Genomic DNA, 14,515 nt, shown 5'->3' on the forward strand with positions numbered 1-14,515 from the left:
CTGTTTAGTGCAGGATACTGCTGCTGATATTTGGTTTGCGTATGTGTGTGTGGCCATGATACTCACAAGAGCAGTATGTGATTGGCTGCATATGTATGTGTATACATTGTTACTTGGGCCAAACAGTATTTACACCAAACATGTGTAAGCACTTGAGGGCCACTGTATGTAAACGCTGTATGAAAACCAAGTTAGCATAGTAAATATGAAATGGTGAAATGTTTATGCAAATGTAATTAGCAAACTAATGGGCTTTCACATCAACAAATATTGATTGAGAACATCTGCTTGATGTGTGAGATCATAACATTCTTCGGGGAAAGGTTGCATTACAACACTCAAAGTGTAATCAGGCACAATAAGTTATGTTCCGCCAAGTCAGAATGAAAAAAACTGTTAAAGAAAATAATAGCTTGTCACTGTCTTTTCATAGAAATTCTAAATCTGATTAGTGAGATCAGTGAGGTCTAAACTCAGGTTCACTCACTATCCAATTAAAACCCATTCCAACACTGTATTGTAAACATTTATATGTATTTGCAGCCTATGTGATAGTCGTCAATGTAGTCCCTTTAACTGTGGCCAGATGGTTGGGCACATTCCTATGACGGCAAATTTGAAATACTCACAATTACAAGTACAAGCGCATTTGAGTTGAAAGCCAATATCATCATATTGATCTACAGTAATGTTAAGGCAAGTTATAGCCATTTAATCATTATGCCAAATATGCTTTTAGTCACTGTTAAAGTATACTCACAGTCTGGTTAATTCAAAGACCCTGCAAAGGGATAACAGACACGTCAAAAGAAGGAACTATTGTTGGATCAAAAAGATGAATCCATTCTGAGAGATTGAAGGTAATGTAAACATTTCACAACTTAATAGCATATATTGGTGCATTCATTTGTTTTTTTCTTTTCAGGAAATGAGTGAAATTCGTGAGGTCATGTGTTTCTCCTGTGACATTCGTGTCTATAATAATACAAGTCACAGAGTTCAGTTTGACATGACGTGTATTAACCACTGGGGACATTAAACACACCTGTCAGAAATACAAGGGGTTACTTATTTGTGTGTGTGGAAGACCTTGAGATGGAGACAAAAGCTCCGGAGAAAGTAAGAAAATGAAGCTTACCTTGTCCGGAGCACATCACACTTTTTTTTTTCTCTGCAAGACTGCAGAGCAATGCTGCATAGCATTCAAGCGCTACGATTGGCCAGGCGGCCATGCACGCTGAGGTCCTTTGTCCTTACCAATGGGCTCTCATGGTCCTAACTACCCAAGGTCAATGCCTAACCTTAACCAATATGCTCCATCTATACCAGCTATATTCATATAAGTGGATTAATTCATAATTACGCCCATAGTTCTGAAACTGGCTGATCCTTTTTGTACCAGCCTGCCTTTTAAAACTACTCTATATATTACACACACACTCCACACAGAACCCCTACCTCGTATCAAACCCGGGTAGGGGCTAGGTGACAGTGCTAGCCACTACACCACTGTGCAGCCCCTATTACAACTTATGTCATGCATATACATTGAATGGCTTTTACTAAAACATACCAAAAAAAGCCAGCAATAATTAGTATCAAACATGGGGTTAGATATAATAAAAATCTTGGGGATTATAACTTCAAGTTAGGAAGGAGAAAAATGTGTGCATATCCTCACCTCACCATGTTTCGCCGTGTAGTTATGTCATTTAAATATTCCAAATAGCTGGAATAACCATCTGTAGTATACTAACCTCATGATGTGTTGACTGATCCATCATACAACACCATTTTCATGTCCCTGCTCACCAGCTGCACAGGCTTCATTACACTGTGTCAGCTTGATATTTTATGGCTTGTGATGATAAGTGGCTGGATCTTGATAACAAAAATAAAAACGTATGAAGTCCTTAGATAAATAGTGTCTGTTCTTTGTTAGTGTGATTGATTAGAGAGTAAATGTATCTGACTGTATTGATCTTTTCATACAAACTGCAGGCTCACCCAATCTTTTTCTAAACCAAACAGGATCCTGTCATCTACTGCGCAACATTATTCCACAACCGAGACTTTGAAGTCCAAGCGAACCAGCAGCAGATGCTTTGCACAGGTATGAATGTGAAGGTCAGGGAAGACGGGCACTCAATGAAAGGTCAAAGAGACTAGGGAGCATCTGGGTCTGAACATGGATTAAGTCTCATGAAGTCAATCCCTTTAAGCCATGTCACAAACCCACCAAAGTATTAGACAGATTCCGCCTCAAGAATTCATAATGACATCTTAAAACCATTTGTGCACAGCAGCAGAATAAACTCATTAAAGTTTTGCAAAGGTGTTTCCCTGCCAGATCTCTCGGTAACTCTATCTCCGGCCTTTTTGATGCCTCATTCAAATGTTTTTATCAGTACATCAAAATCTGACCTCTTCCACTGAAGGCCAGTGCCCATATTAGGAACTATTGCCCATCCTGGGTGTCCATTAAGTTTTAATTACCTGCTTTGACAAAGAAAAGACTAGAAACAAAAAATATGTGTAGCGTGTGGCTAAAAAAACTGAAGACATACCTGTGTTGTTGCAGAAGCTTAGCTAAAGTCAGAAGCCAGTGTGTGTGGATTACCTCTAGTTTGATATCATTACTCTCCCTCGCTTTCCTGGTGCTGAATCCCTAAATGTCCATCCAGTCTTCTTGTGTCTTTGCTTTAGCAGACCTGCTGTTCATCATGGGGATCATCCTGATGTTTTTATTTGACCGTATGTGACACGTAAAGCAAAAGTTCACATCCTGACTCATTAAGGGATCTAAAGGCCTCCTCTCTTTGAAAAGCCTTGTGGCTATTACATAGTACAATAATGCTACTGTGTGACTCCATCCTGCCAACATGCCAAAAGCACTCCCTGCTTTACATGGGACAATGCAATTCATTTCACTTTGAATTTACAATATGTACAGATGGTAGAAGAGAGATGTTGCTATTAGCACATGCATATACTCTTACAGCCGGGGATTTACATAAGAGTTGAACTTGACAGCAGCTCTCACAATACCATGTAAAGTAACAAAAGCACATCTGCAGGATCAAAACAGATGTTTTACATCTGGACAGACTTCTGCATAATCCAAACACATTACTTATTATTGAAATTACTCATGTCATGTAATTAGACATCATAGGAACCCATAGGCTGCATTTCAGCAACCCAAATTATGTAGCATCCGTGAGCCAATTCAGTTTACTGGAAGTCTAATTGGACACATGTGTAAAATGGTTCAAGTGCTAATTCATGAGCAAACTAGTAACATGCAGCCAGTCTGGGTAGCATTCAGCTGCATGAACAGTCAATGCTAATATTGATTATGCTCCTTTATGCAGTTCATCTTTAATTGTAAGCTTACCTCTGGTGGTTTCTTACCATGCACATGGATTTGGTTTTATTTCTCTACGTTTTGACATACTACTTTGGTGTGATATTTTTGTCAATTATCACTTTTATCTTCATACCAGTTTGTCCACATCATATTGCCCTTTTTAGCTTAGTGATATTTTTCTGAAAAAAAAAAATTAGTTAATAAATAGTTTTAATCAACAGTTTTTACATGCTGTGTATTTTTTTGTATCACCGTCACAGTTCAGACATCACAATACTGACTACAGTGTGACGACCCATAGCCCATATACCAGCACCATGGTATTTGCATGTCCCTAATCATACTGAAACAGCAGTCAGGTTATGCTCATTCAATATACTGCCTATATTGAAACACACTACAGACAAATGCACAGGACTTAGCAGAAAATGGGAGGACACATCAACAGATGTGAGTGTTAAGTGAATATGAGTGTGTCTTGAGGGAAACCAAAGAGAGTGTTATCAGAGAGAGATAAAAGGACACTATAGAGCAGTGGATTCACTTCACGGGGAGGTCAAAATACAACCCTTGATGTAAGGTTCAAAATCAACAGAGAAATAAATAAGACGCTATAATTAGCAGGTTAATTAGCAGGTCGAGATGACCGACAGGCTGTGGACTAAAGTGGTACAGCCCTTTCATGCCAGGTCAACCAATAGATAGTGAATATGAAAACCAGTTCAGAGTAGAGAGCTCTTTGAAATACGAGCACAGCACTCAACCTAAGCCCTAATGACTGACAATATAACCAGTCTATTTAAATGATTTGTCTCCTGCCATTTGAATGATCTGTCTCCTAGTGAAACTGGACACTGTGACTGCTGCCTGCTTTTATCTCCAGTAGGTCACAACATGAGAGTAGAGAGGAACCTTACACAGCTAGAGACCGTTTCTCAGATATATCTTCAATACAAACACTTCTCATGAATTAGCTGAGAGACAATGGAGATAAATCAAGTGTCTCCCTGGTCTCCTCTGGATTTAAGAAGAAAAAACATGAAGCATAACATTATTGTTACTTAAACTCAGAGGAATGCACAGACACTTAATCAAGAAGACAAACCCCGAGAGAATGGTTCGGCCATTAGTGGTCCACCTGAACAAGCAAGCACACAAATACACACACATACTAGAAAACTTGTACACAATAACAATTAATAAATGACAACATGAAAACACTGATGAAAAATTGATTTAAAAATGCACTCAAATTGAAATAAATGATGGTAAATGGACTGTACTTGTATAGCGCTTTTTTAGTCTTCTGACCACTCAAAGTGCTTTTACATTACATATCATCATTCACCCATTCAGAACCATTCATACACTGATGGGAGGGGGTACCTGTCCATCAGGACTCTAGAACTCTAAGTCTAACTAACATTCATACAACATCCACACACCGATGGCACAGCCTTCGGGAGCAACTCGGAGTTCAATTCAATTCAATTCAGTTTATCTTTTATAGCCCAGAATCACAAATTACAAATTTGCCTCAGAGGGCTTTACAATCTGTACACATGTGACATCCTCTGTCCCGGAACCCTCACATCGGCACAGGAAAAGCTCCCCTAAAAATAACCCTTTAACAGGGAGAAAAAAGGAAGTAACCTATGGGAGAGCGACAGAGGAGGGATCCTTCTCCCAGGATGGACAGAATGCAAGTTAAGTGTCTTGCCCAAGGACACATCAACATGGACTGCCATAGCCGGGGATTGAACCACCGATCCTCTGATTGGAGGACGACCCTGCTCTCCACTGAGCCACAGTTATGATGGAACATATAAAATATTTATATTTAAGCAAAAATGCAACAGAAGTTGAATGGACAAATTTACTTGTTTTACCCCCTTTAGTACCAGGTCAACTGTGTATTTGTTCCATTTCTCTGCCTCTCAAAGTCTTTTATTTGTTTCAAATATGGATATATCGCTTCTTGAAATGACACAATGTTTGAAGTGAATAACATTGAAGACCTTTGATGACAACTGTTCAGTGAACTATGTGCGGCCTCCTATCCTGCATTGGACAGAGAGGACACATGTCCCTTGGATTACCATAACGGTAGAAAGCTTTACAGCCAAGCATTATAGCTCTTTTTTCTGGTTTTCTCTTTAAGCCTCACAAAAAACTGTCGGCACATGTCCCTGCCAGAAATGTTAGCTACCACTACTGGAAAGAAACAAAGTATTTATGGAATCATTTCATGCAAAATCACACTTAAAACTAGACCAGAAGCAGCAACAAAAGAGCAAACCATGAATCTGAGCGTGCCCGTGCTGATGACATTGATCCCTGACTGTGAAACTGTTCTACTGAACCTAAGGCCAAAATACATTATTAAACTCTGGTAATTAACTATAGTTTTCCTTTGACGTTGTTCAATACTTAAGCTGCTGTCGCAGAGAACAGTGGCTGCAATAACAACAGTGAGTGAGTGGCTCTGTAGAGACAGAGTTTGTGAAAGATTACTGTATAGAGTCTTTTACACTTTGTAAACAATGATGACGCACATAAGTGTGCGCAAGCAGTTTGGTAACGGTGCAATGGCTTGTTAGGCTATTTAAGAACATTAACCAGCATGATTGGGAACGCAACCCAAACAAATTTCCAGATCCGTTTGCTATTAGTGAGTTGATAGAATTCTTTAGCAGGTGGCCAGATATAAACATGTATTTGGTGGAGAAACCAAGCGTGTAATGTTACACCAGAGAGACATTAGGAGCTACAAGTCACTTTGCTATCTGTGTTGATGTACAGAACTTCCAACACCATGATATAGGTTTGACTTTAGAGTTTTAAAATGGACAATGGTAGTCAATAGGTTCAACAGCACGCACCCAGTGTTTAGTTTTAACCAGTGACGATGTTAACTGAAACTCTCAGTCGAATGCGTCGGGGTTGGTTGTAGTGCAACAGCTGTTGAAAACATCAGCAGAACATTTAAGTGTCCTTGTAAAAGACTTGATCAATTTTAAATACAGACTCATAAGTTACTACGAGCAACCACAGACGCATTCGGCTGAAAGTCACCGGTTAACACAGCCACTTGTTCCACTTAAACACCTGTAACGGTGTTGATCCTGTCAAAACTCTGTAGAGCTTGAGTTTGTTATTGGGGTGTTGATTCTGACAACGCAACATGAGACCAGACATTTTGATGCTGGTAACAGTTTTAAACAATTGTTTAAATCTCTCTAACTCGTCTGGATGGATGAGGCAAAACGCTACTTCTGTTGCCAACATATACACACAAATTTTATTTAACGCCTGTACAAGGGTCTATTGTATTACTTAGTAACAATGCACTTGACCATGTAACCATGGTTACCTTTATGATTAAAGATAACAACAGCTGTAGCCTCAGAATGCTTGAGACTAAAATTTCTATGAGGAAAACTATCTTTTGGTGAAAACATAGACTGCAAAAATAGTTAAACTACTAAAATGGGACAAACAAACTGTTAATGTTAATTTTAAAAGACTCAAATGAAAAGCTGGAGCCAAATGTAAAACTGCTCCCAACACTGCAGCCCTGCTTTCCAAAACTTTGATCTGGAAGAGGACAGCGAAAGTTCTCAAGATTACTCAAACTTTGCACAGTGGTGAATGCCTATAATTAGAACATTATCCAATGAAGTGCTTTATCTGTAAAGTAACACACTGCTTACGTTTCCTCAATGCACAGAGCTGCGGATATCAGCTACACAAAAGCTTTGGCCTGTTTCCTTTTACTCACGTCGACTGCACTGACCTGCAAACGGCCGAAGCAAGTGAGAATTATTTTATTCTGGAAAAATCACATGAGTACTGTTTGTTTTCAGATGGGATACAGCAGGCTGTGGAACCAGGACACTTCCTCACAGATCTTTTAAAACTTAAAAACATACACTGTATCATTACTCTAAATTGAGTTTTGCCTAATGCCAATAATAGTAAGTAAACAAGTTCCAAATCCATGAAAATATATGTAAACACTGCGGCCTGAGCTCGCACTGCCATGCTGCAATCATGTTATTAATGGAAGAAACCAGATTGTTTGGATATCATATCCCCATGATAATTAAATCCAAATGTTTTGAAACTAAAGCTTATCCAGTACATGACTATTGGCTGTATTACAGATGAATTGATTCAGTGTCCGTAAATAAACACATGGATAAGAGGGTTTGTTCACGACTGCAAGCAAACACTAACCTTGTTTTTCTGTAAATCCACAGAGGCGAGTTATCGTGTTGTTAGGATATCAGAATACCCTCAGGGAGCATGAGTTAACCAGGACACCATGACAATCAGATCTAGGCCTCTAACATTCCTATTTCTATCAAACACAACACACGCCATGAGGTTTTTCAAGTCTTCTGGCTTGTTAATCTAATTGTACACAAATGAAAGTCTCGAATAACCATTGTGTTCTACGGACCTCAACATTGGCCCCATGGTTCTACCCAACAAATGCTGCTCCGGCAGCTGCTCTCCATCAACAGCAATTGGATTCACTTGTTTTAATTAACTTCACTACTGTAGGCTTGGTCCATAACTCACCTCAGATATGTGATTATTCTGACATTTTACGTCCAATTTCCTGTACAGTAATTCCCCAGAGCAGAGCATCCTCACACCAGCTGCTGCTGCTCCCATGTCCAACAACTGTACAGCATGCAAAGCACTCGGCATGCCTCCTCACTGGTTTGCATATTGCAGATCTGACAGGGACTTCCTTCCTGTTACTGGTGTCATAGCTAAATGTCTCTTGGAATATTGCTGGCTGACATAATCATGTGGCAGCAAGTGTAATAGTTTATCATTGAGAAAGTCTTATACTGGTTTTGAACTTATTTGGGTTCTGACTTTTATATGTACATGCGGTAACCTGGTCATTCACTTACAATGAGATTCTTCATTGTAAGTGACTTCCACGTTTTCTGTTTTTCTATCTGCAGAGGCCACAGGCAGTCATCAGAACCCTGCATATGGTGTTTAAATACCACTATATGGTTCCAGCACCATTGATTTCTTAAAACCAGGAAAAGGCCTTTACCAGGGTTTCTGAAACTAGGATTAGGAAATTTACTCAAAACCTGATCACAACCAGATTACCTGTGTGCTTGTAAAAACAAGAATTCAGCACTTCATAAATTGTGGAAACGTGTCAGTTTGCGTGCAATGGATATGTAGTAAAATGAGTATGGTGAAGGCAGCTGATGTCACTTCTCAAAGTAGTGAACATCTTGAGCAAGAATAACATCTGCTTATTAGACTGTCGGCCTCAAGTACTCCGCTTCTGAACAGCCCACCATATGTTCATACCCATCTTTTACCTAAAGTATTACTCACAACCCCATTTTAGTTGCACACAGTGACGCTTACAAACACATTGCAAAGATATGCAAATGACATGCTACGATGACAAGTTCACATACTAAGGTTGAAGTAGCATTTTATCTGAATTTGCCAAATTTACATTAAAAAAAATACTAAAGTGAAACTTTGTAAATTCACTCCCAGTTTAAGAACCTCACCATGCAGAATCAAATGAGACACCAAACAAAGGCTGGCCTCAGCTGCTCTCTCAGGTGTGTCGGCTCAGAAAGAAAGCCGCAGGTGAGTGTCCCAACCCCTTTTATAGACTCTGCCCCTTTGCCTGGGTCCTAATGCTAGACCTCCTGTTACCTGCCTTCCCACATGTATACAAAACAAAAGGCTTCATACGGAGGATCCTTGGAGAATTAATTAGCCATTTCAGCGGATGTGAGCAGGTTTACTATAAATAATTTATGTTGCTGTTGCAGACCCAAGTGGCTTTCTTGGAAAACACATACTTCCACTGGAATGAGAGGACAAAGATGCTGACATTATTAGCATTTGTGTATTTCCTTCTTCAGGTGTTCAGTTGGGTTGAGACTTGGTGACCCTGAAGGCCACAAAGTATGGTCACATAATATAGACACTCATTAAGGCATTTAGTGAGCCTTTGTGCCTCACAGGCGCATCTGTATTTATCAGTAGTGAAGGAAATACTCGGATTAGTTACTGATTTTAGAAGTACTATATTATAGGTAATTTCCATTAATTTCAAACACCGTCCTTCATACAGTATCCTGTACTACTACTAGTCATTAATTTAACCTCCTCCTTCACACAGTAATCTGTACTTTGCTTGGCAACGTTGTGTAGCTTTAAATTAACGTTAGCACACTGTAGTGTCCCGCTGGATAGCAATGTTATCTCTGGGGTCCCCCGCCCCCCCTTTACGAAAGAAACAAACTTTATTTACCTACTTTATGTGTATTTATTTTATTCTGTTACACCAATGGTGGGGCTTTGCTCACACCATGTGTGTATGTGTGTGACAGAGAGATCCCTAGATTAAGCGCCTTTTCAGACGCTCTTAGCAACTTTGTTTCTAAAACGTGAGTAATATAGCAACTTTTTCAGACCATCAGGGAAAAAGCAAGAAATATGTTCAAATATGTTATATTGTAATTCATTCACAGTGAATCGAGAATCAAAAAACATAGAAACGTTTTAATGAATTTAAGTAAATGGAGGCCAGGTTTGTCAACAGCAAAACGATGGCAAAATATCAGTTTACAAATTCACACAACTATAGTGCGATGTTAACCAAGTCTCATTTATCCAGTCGTATACTCAGTATTTCCCAAACTAAAACCATACCATTTAAAGGAATACTTTGCCCGCAAAATGACCATTTATATATAAGCTCTTTTAACACTACATGTCAGCATTCACCCATTCACAACTGTTCATACACTGATGGCAGGGGCTACCAAGTAAGGTGCCACCTGCCCATCAGGACCCTAACTAACATTCATGCACATACATACACCGCAGGAACAGCCTGCGGGAGCAATTTGGGGGCAAGGACACATCGACATGGACTGCCGGAGCCTGGGATGAAACCACCGATCCTCTGATTGGAGGAGGACTGAGCCACAGTTGCCACACTGGGTGACTTCCTCCGCGGCAGGACCTATTAATTAATTATACTCCTTTATTGATCCCCATGGGGGAAATTCAAGTGTTGCAGCAGCTCAACTACACAGACACAGACAATAAATACACATACTATACAACAAAATAAAAAATTAGAACAGGAATAAAAATGTACAGTATATCCACATGGGGGGGGGGCTGGTCAGCATGTTGACAGACTGTGGTCTCCGCTGTTGTTATACAGTCTGATGGCAGTGGGCATGTCATCCCATTTCACTAAATAGGATTGTGTAACAGGTTGAGGTTGGCCTGGACAGTTGTTCATATTAGCCTTGATGAAGACAGACAGTTAAAAATGTAATGTTCATGTCAGCATTGTGTCACCTAGGTATGCTATATTCAGAATTCACTTTACACGTTCAAAATCATCATCAGTATCATTAGGGCTTTATTTTGATGATGTTTAAATGTTTGTTGTGATAGTGACTGAAAAGATAATTTTGCATGCTACATGAAATAAATACAGAAATAAGTCATAAACAATTTTCTCTGTTATGCCGCTGGGCACATTTTTATTTCTTTTGATATGGCTGAAGAATGAGGACCATGTTTTCTTGAATATAGGCTACTGAGTAGTAGTATTCCAGTAAACTGCCCTGTGGAGGGGAAATTATCCATTTCTGTCTGTGTGTTTCATGAAGAAGGAGGTGGAGCAGTTCATTATATGCTGCTTATTTTTCAAGGTTTTAGGTTTTAATAATGTCTTAGACTATGTTGTGGATACTAGCTTGTTGTGATGTAATCTCCTGACAACGCGAGGATCCAGCCACAGTGCACAGTAAATTAGTTACTGGTGAATATCTGATATGTCTCTAGTTTTGCTGTTGCTAAACACAACCTTAATTTAGTTATCGGCTGTGGCTCAGGAGCTAGAGCGGGTCATTCACTAATTAGAAGATCGGCTTCCAGTTTGTATGTCATAGTGTCCTTGGCAAGATACTGAACCCCAAAACCCTAAAACGCTGTGTTATCAGTGCCGGCCTGTCAATCACATTAAGCCCGCCCTAAAGCATACCCTGCTTTATGGTCTATCTGACTCTAAATGGACCATAATTTACTAAATGAACATCATGCTGTATTGAAGAAGACTTGGAACTAGAGATTGAGACCATAAACTCATGTTTACAATGTTTACTGAGGGAATAAATCAAGCGAGAAGTGGAGTAATTTTTTCATTGACTTCCATACAATCTGACTTCTTTATGCAAGCAGAGGAGTCACCCCTGCTGGGCAGCAGAGAGAATAGAAGTTTTAAGACACTTCCGGATTGGCTTCAATCGCCAGAATCTGAGGTTTCTGCCTGGTTAATTTCCATGAAGGCTCTGTCTCTGCACCCCTGAGGTTAGAGTTCCAGGTTAGCAGCATGCTATGCTAAAGCTGCGGTCTGCAGACGACAGAACCTAGTTAGCTAGCATCATGCCAAAGTGAGGAAATCCAATAAATTGTGCAGGAAGGAATGGGAGACTGACTCGAGTTAACACCTCTGTCCCAGACGATAGCTCTAAAGATCGTTGCTACTATTTTAACACAGACATGAAGCACAACTTTACGAATGAAAGAACAGGGCGCCACAAAAAAGCACAAGTTCCGCTGTGCACCCAGTGTCAAATCTTTTGGTGTACCGATGTGATCGGGTGCGGGTCAAGGCAGGATTAAAGATAAACTAAAACGTTCTGAATTGAGGATTGCAACCTACGTTTTGTGCCACCCTTCCACCAATGCAGTGGAAGACTTAATAAATTGAGATGGGTAAAATGTACGGCAGTTATAAAGTTTGTTCTGGCACCACACTTAAAAGTAGAGTAAAAGGAAGATATCTGTGATTCTCCTTATTGACTTAGTTTACCTTACCCCAGACTGATGGATGAAGGCCTGCAGACCAGAATGCTGCCATATGAGCTTCAAGTGGGGAATTCATTATCATCATTAATAGCCACATCTTCAAACACATTTTATAGTCTTGCCTTTGAACATGTCTTTTACCTCATTTTATTTTACATTTATTTTTTTTAATCTCCTTGTAATCCCCCCTTTTGCATTGGTCTTTCATTATATGTACAGTTTTACGATTTCCTCTTAAACATTTTGTAAACTTAGACTTTAGAGATTTACTAAATAAATAAAATTCCCTATTAAATGAACATTGTTATGATTCTTTGGTCATCCTGTTGTTTATTAGCAATGCTTTGATTCATGGAGATCACCGACCAAGGCTTAGAGATTACCCACCTTTTAATTTCAAACTACATCACTGGTTGGACCAAACACTTGAAGTGAGTAAGAAATTGGAAACATGTGTTTTGTGCATGTCAGCCTGGCATACCAACAGCCACATTATCCTGTTATATACACATGCTGCATTTCATTCACAAGCAAACAAATGTTAAAGATGTGCTGTGAAAAGCTGGAGAAAGTTATGGAGCTGGTTCATGATCGGCAAATGTAAAGCAAAGACATCTGGACTAGTAAGACTTCTGATCACACCGTCAGCTTCACCTGTGGGACGGTGATATCAAACCATCTGTATAAATAAGAAGCAGATTTATGTGGATGGTAAGAGTTCCCCCCTTTGATTGAATCAGGTCAATGAGCCGCAGATCAGATTTTTGATGAGAACATGAGGGTGGATAGAATGAGGTAACGTCACTACATTATTTGTGGTGAGTCATATGCTTGAGGGCAGTGGGCTGAAAAAAGGGGGTATGGAGTGACCTTATGATGTTGTAATTCCACATAGAGTATGTCACTTTTTCTAAAAATAATAGCCTGTTCAGACCAAAATAGCAGCTCTGTTTGGTGTTTCTGTTGGACGCCTCTGTCTCCACGGGTGTGCATGTGAGTAGGAGGAAGGGAGAGAATGTGTTGTTTTGTTTTTCATTCTTTCCCCCTTAAAAGAGGAGGGGAGATCTGAAAAAAAAAAAAAAAAAAAGGCCGAAACCTTTTCAATCATCCCTGCAAACTACCCACAGTTGTCTAAACCATTAAACTCCCAGTCTGAAATGGGTTTTCCTTTCCAGTGTCAAACACAGAGCAGATCCTTTTGTGGGAAAGCTGGTCTTTTGATTAAAGGCCTGGGTCCCATCAAGCTTGGCTCTACAGCATGCCATCCCAGTCAACAATGTGCTCTAATGACTAGGAGCAAATTGATACCATTTTCCTGGGAAAGCTACCCTCGGCCTGGAACAGCAGGTTTAAGCTTATAGATAAGCTCTCGATTTGTGATGTGATTACAATGGAGGTCAAGAATTATATATTTTTCATTGTGATTATTTATTTGCAGTCCAGTTTGAGACGGCGGGCTGCAGTATGAATTATTGCAATGAGAATATATTACTCATTCACCTTAAACTGACGAGTGTAGACCCTTCAGCCCCCTACAACCATCACCCCTCTCTGGTCCACATGCAGCTGATGTACTGTACTTAAAGGAACCCCTGTTTAGGTTGACTTGCCTATAAAAGCCTTAGCAGCTATAACAACTTCCTAGAGCCTTTTTCTGTCCCAAACACAGACAGAGATCTACCGTGAAGGATATCAGCCCACAACACAGGCTGACAGTGACGTATGTGTATGGCCAGTACAACACCAGAAGAGCATGTGGCAATGACAGATCTTGGTAGCACTGTGTAGTCCAGAACCAAACAATGTTTCCAGCTGTACCATGTAAATATGCAGTACTGATACCTGAAAGCCATGTTCATATTCAATGGATTACATTTTTTATCCTTAACAAACAGCCAATAACGGAAAATGTTCATACCAAAGAAACATGCAAACATCCCCTGTTACATATCTCCTTTGTTTTCCCTTTAATATCTACTCCTGGAAATTAAAGCAAAATTGATTATTTATGGTTATGTTAGGGAACCCAAAGCACAGGTTAGGAAAAGTCAATGCTAATTTGAAACATCACAATCGCTCTATGAACTTAAAATTTGGCATCTTAATGTTTGTTTGTATTTTTAAACATGTCACTTGATTGGTTTTAGAACAGCTAGCCAAGGAGCGACAGCTGAAAATGATCTTCTTCTTTCTTGTGTCTTTTGTTCTTTTCATTTTTACATAATGTTACGTAGATCTCTCTCT

The 14,515-nt window shown here is 39.6% G+C and overlaps 1 protein-coding gene across 1 annotated transcript in view; it reads right to left on the bottom strand.

Moving 5' to 3' along the window:
- myocd (myocardin) overlaps positions 1 to 8,040 on the bottom strand; it is a 103,074-nt gene extending 95,034 nt beyond the window's left edge. The window contains exon 1 of the mRNA XM_054601313.1: positions 7,958 to 8,040. The gene's annotated coding sequence lies outside the window, so the exon portion shown is untranslated. The remainder of the gene's footprint in view (positions 1 to 7,957) is intronic.
- Between the last annotated feature and the right edge of the window lie 6,475 nt (positions 8,041 to 14,515).

The sequence above is a fragment of the Anoplopoma fimbria genome, chromosome 7 (assembly GCF_027596085.1).
Source record: "Anoplopoma fimbria isolate UVic2021 breed Golden Eagle Sablefish chromosome 7, Afim_UVic_2022, whole genome shotgun sequence".
Lineage (NCBI taxonomy): Eukaryota > Metazoa > Chordata > Actinopteri > Perciformes > Anoplopomatidae > Anoplopoma > Anoplopoma fimbria.